Genomic DNA, 5483 nt, shown 5'->3' on the forward strand with positions numbered 1-5483 from the left:
AATATCGTTTCCTTCGACTATACTATACCATTATTTTACTTATTCAGCTGGGGCGACTATGTTCAAGCATTCTTTGATCTATACTGAATAGAAATTCACATAAAATACTTCGGACTTTGAATATTTATCAATAATAATAAATAACGAGTTAAGGGAAGAGAAATTAATATGAAAAAATCTTGAAATAAAATATGCATTATTTTTGTCCGAGAGTGTTTTATAGCTATATCATAAGCTAATTGTTACTTTTGTAGAAAGGAATAATGATACTTACTTATAATGTACATACACAAAATTAGTATCATGGTTTTTCAGCAAAGTTTCACACAATAAAAAAATTATAACGTGCTTGCTGGTTAGATTTTTATACTACTGTCAGCAGTATTATATCTGAACACTGAGCATCTGTCCGACTAGAGAGGAGGAGCCTACCTTCCGCTATCGTATGCGTGATAGGAAGGAAAGCCAGGCAGACTGGCGCTGTATCGCGTTAGGTAACGAAGCGGATCACCCTCCCATAAAAAATTATCACATCAAGAATCTGAAATGAGAATCTTGTTCGTTCTAAGTGGAATTCACAAGTCGTCAGCGAAAAATAGAGTAGAATGAAGACTACGTGACCAATACCATGAAAACTCGACAACTTACCTTGAGCCATGATGCATTATTCTCTTCGATGAAGATTATTCTCTGTTGGAAATTCTTTAATTCTCTGGACTTCATCACAATATTTTTTCATAGTGAAATATTAATCAGTCGTATCACGACCGGATAAAAAATAAAAGACAATTTCTATTAATATATTTATTGATTAAAAAAGTAGAATAAATAAAATATATTAGCTCCATCAAATGTTTCGAAAATGTCACTAGAACTAAATCACAAAAAAATAAAGCCGATTATGACTAAAAAAATTTTGAATGTAACACCATATAAATACAAATTTTTCTGCTGCATATGAAGCGTTTTGGAAAACTGATTAGGACTTCAGTAGCGTGTTACGATAATAATCACTCACAAATTATGAAATTTTTAATCGTATCAGTAAAAAACAAAAGTACAAGATTTCCCAAAAATGTCAACCAGATGAAAGTTAATTCCACATTTTGACGCAAAACTCTTCAAGATTAGAAGAGACCATAGAAGTAAGAAAGTTGTTTTTCGAAGTATATTCTTAAGCTCTTCTGTTTCATTTTTGGAAACTCTGATATAATGATTTTCTGATAGTGTTTGTGCGTTTAATCAAATGATATTAAGATTATGATTAAAAAAGTTCCGATTAACTCTATAAAACTACTGGAATACATAAGTAGAAATTAATTGCACAAATACTTGATTTTTTTAACAATACCACAGGTTTATAGTAACGATTTTTTTGACAATAACTTTACCAGGCGGTGCTGTTGGCCGGACTCCGAAGTGCGAAATTCCTCTAAAATCTGTAATAGATTTTAAATATTTATAAAAGTAATAGGAGTATATGCGTATATTTTAAAATCGACGAGTCAACAAGACCCAATGGAATTTTCAAAATTACGCAGGGTTAGTTTATGCACAAAATTCATAATCGGATAATTTTCTTTCTTTCGAAAAATGTCGAAAGAGAGGGGTTCATAACAATTGATGTCCGAACCTATAATATTCACAACCTCTTCTGTTAGGACAGACAAGACGTTTGACAATTTACCGGATAAGGGAACACATTAGACAAGAAACGAAAGAAACGAATGACGTGACTCTCGAAATGATTTAAAAAAGAAACGTGTTCAATTAATAGTATGCCAAAAATGATCATGTAAGTCCCTGATTCAAGGTCATTTTAGTCATTTGTTCGAAAATGGTCGTGGTCTATTTCATCACTTCTGACTTCCATTATCTAATATAATATAAATTTTTTTGAAATCCCTGAAAAAAATTAAAGAAGATCAACCAAAAATAACAATTTTATTAAACAAAAAATTTAATTTAAAAAGAAATAACATACAAGCAACAACCAAAAAAAAATAAAAATTGAAAATAAAAAAATAAAGAAATATTATTTAAAAAAAATGAAAAATAAAAATTAAAAGATTCCAAACCAAGTTACGTCACGACGTTTCGATTGTTAGTATCCACAATCGTCTTCGGGTGATAACTAGACTTATTCCTCCGAGATCTGACTATTCATAGGTTTTTCGAGTGCTTTCACCTATCCCCTCTTCCCTCTCTCCGTTTCATTGGTTTTTAGCGGGAGATGACCGTTTGGCGGGAGTTGGTCGTTTTTCGCTTGATTAGAGGGTTCCATATGTTACGTATCTCTACGCTAGCTCGACTAAATGCGTTCTTGGACAACATATACGCGGCTTTTTTGAATTTTCTCCTAAACCAGTTTCCTCTTTGTGGATGATTTCAGCATGAGACCACTTGATGTTACGGTGATGAGTCAAAACATGCTTTGCTATTCCGGATTTGCAGGTTTCTCCTCGCTGTTTGTGTTTCTTGTGCTCAGCAATGCGAACTTTCAACGGCCTCTTAGTTTCACCGATGTATGATTCTCCGCACTCACAGGGTATCCGGTAAATGCAGTTCTTGGAATTGCAGTCCGCGTTTGGTGGTCTGGTTTTTGTGAGGTTGCTGCGGATAGTGCTCCCAGATCTGAAGCAGATCCTGATATTTTACTTGGACCCAATCCTTCTTATCCTTTCCGATGATCCTCTGATGTAGGAAAGTACAAGTACTGGTTGTGACGTCTTCTCTTCCTTGTGAGGCTCTTGCTGTCTTCTAGCTGAAGCCTGTTCTACCATGACTCTGGAGTAACCATTCCCTTGAAGGTCATTTTTGATGATGCCTATTTCCTTTTCGAGACCTTCCTTTGTATTACAGAGCCCGAAAGCACGGTCTAATAGAGTCTTGATGATTCCTCTCTTAGTCGATTGATGGTGGTTGGATTTCTGGTTCAGATTTTTTTTTGGTTGTTGTTTGTATATTATTTCTTTGTAATTTCAGCTTTCTGTTTAATAAAATTGTTATTTTTCGTTTATCTTTTTTATTTTTTTTACAGGGATTTCAAATCATGTATGTATATTATATTAGACAATGGGAGTCCGAACTGATGAAATAAATGTTATCGAAAAAAGTTCGATGACGTCATCACTGTCACCAAAATATCCTTTTTTATTTTTCGAAAATGGCAGAAGAAGCGTAAAAATATATCACGTGACATGTTTAGACGTTTTTCTGAAAGAATTATCCTTTGTATGAATTTTATGCGGAACTTTATTGTAATATCGTATCATTATTATCATTACGGTAATATTCTGCTAGTATCAAATTGTTTCAAAAATTTTGTTTGTTTTATGACCTCAAACGATTTTATTTAGCTTGCCCTGTTGGTTTGTTTGTTTGTGTCAACTTCAGTAATTGAAGTTTGACCCCCTTCCTGTTGACAAATTGTTCCAATATTTGGTGTACACATTTAGTTTCGATGAAAATAAAAATTAATTAATTATGTAAGAATTGAGTAACAAAATTATACACTGAAACCGTGAAATTAAATAAGTAAAAAAAATATGTTAAACGGTTTCATTAAAAAAAAAGATAATAATGATGTAAATAATGCATTAAATATTGAAAAATAATTCGTAAGGTCCTAGGTAGCAGTCATCACACCACTCTGCTCAACAATCTACAGTATTGATCAGATAAAAAAAAATAAAATCGTTGAGCGTACTACTCAGGTTACGCTACGCCCAACGATTTTATTATTTTTTTCATCTGATCAATACCGTAGATTGATGAGGAGAGTAGTGTGATGACTGCTACCTAGGACCTTCCGAATTATTCTTTAGTACATCATTATGATTTTTTTTTCAATAACACCATTCAAAAAAAATAAAATTTTTGTAGCTCTATACTCAATAAATATTTACTCTACTCTGTCGTGGTATATATTGATTGATAGAGAATTTTTTCCGAATTTTGATAGTGTCAATGATGTTGATTTGCAAAATTTCATTCCAGAGATTTCAGTCTCGAAGGTGAGCCCCGAAGTGGTCGACCCACAGTAATATAGGTCGATGATTTGAGGAACCCGGTGGAGACTGGCCGATTGAATGATGCGTGGGATGACGGAAAAACTGGACATCAGTCCCATGCACTTTTTGATGGTTTAAATCAGAAATTATTGGGTTCCGAGGTCAGCTCTTCTTTGTTTTCGGCAACCAATGTGTTATAAAAAGTTGATTCTCTACGTACGACAAGAGAAGACGTCCAGGACATTAGTTGGACACCGATAAGTCATCCAGGCAAAAAGGCGAAAACTAACCACGAACAGTTCATGGTTACTCTAAGGTGATCAGCGGCTGGTGTAAATCACTATAACTTTCTGCAATCGGGCCAAACCATCACAGCAGAGTTCCACTGTGAGAAAATCGACGAATTGTACAGAAAATGCGTCAGCAGCAGCCAACACTGGCCAACAGGAAATGTCCGTTCCTGCTCCACGACAATGCCCGTCCTTTCCTTTCACAAATCACAGTCAGAAAATTAAACGAATTGAGCGTCGAAGTTCTGCCTCACCCACCATACTCCCCAGACCTCTGGCCAACTGACTACCATCTTTTCAAGCACTTCGATAACTTCCTCACCGGTACAACCTTCGTCAATCAAGACCAAGCAGAAACGACGTTCGTCGATTTCATCAAATGGCTCTTATTTTGATAAAATTGAATAAATATTCACTGAGATATTATAATTTAAAATAGACTCATAAAAACGGACAAAACTTATGAAACAATCTAATATATATGAAGAGAAAATGAAAATATTCTATATTGTACTGTTTCTGAAAAATTAATATTCTCTTACTGTTTTTCAATGAACGTATAGTAAGTCATATAATGAATTGTCTAATTATGGTATCTTTATCAGAAATTTTTGATGAAATAACTGCTGTATTTTGTTCATTCTTGACATTTACATAAAATATACTTACACTGTACGATAATTCTTGTTTTAGAATAGACGTCGTTTGGTCATTACCAGCGCAGCAAGCTAAAAGTGTCGGATACAGAACATTGGAAAGAGCTTCTACAGAAAAATATGGAAATGGTAATGCACAAAGTTGCTGAAGAACCGATGGAGGTTGTCCACTGATGAGCAGCATCTGCAAAAGAAAGGAAAAAATGCATTACCATTCCTGCAAAATATTCTAGCATCGGTGATATTATTACAAAATTGTATTCAAAAATGAAGTAGGAGGAAATGTATCAGTTGCTTGGAAAAAATGCTTCATTTTTGCCTTCTGTTTGGATGTATCATCGTTTGAGCTCAAGCTTTGGCTGACCTGCTCACGGTGAGTTGTTACTTCTTCTGATGCGGATTCTATCTATACTGAATAAGAATTCGGTACAAGGTGGATACATACGATATTCTTATTCAGAAGAGATGACTAAAGTCGCTTCTCTAGCTACACCAGATTCTTCTGGTTTGTTAACAGGATTATG

General features: G+C 34.3%; 1 long non-coding RNA gene across 1 annotated transcript; it reads right to left on the reverse strand.

Moving 5' to 3' along the window:
• Positions 1–789: 789 nt before the first annotated feature.
• On the reverse strand, positions 790–5143 carry LOC141485874 (uncharacterized). The gene is made up of 2 exons (XR_012467501.1): positions 4973–5143; positions 790–1439 (listed from the first exon to the last, which is right to left on the reverse strand). It is a non-coding gene; the product is annotated as an uncharacterized lncRNA (long non-coding RNA).
• Between the last annotated feature and the right edge of the window lie 340 nt (positions 5144–5483).

The sequence above is a fragment of the Leptinotarsa decemlineata genome, unplaced genomic scaffold (assembly GCF_025532065.1).
Source record: "Leptinotarsa decemlineata unplaced genomic scaffold, Ldec_3_MD MMD2_tig00026340_RagTag_RagTag, whole genome shotgun sequence".
NCBI classification, from domain to species: domain Eukaryota; kingdom Metazoa; phylum Arthropoda; class Insecta; order Coleoptera; family Chrysomelidae; genus Leptinotarsa; species Leptinotarsa decemlineata.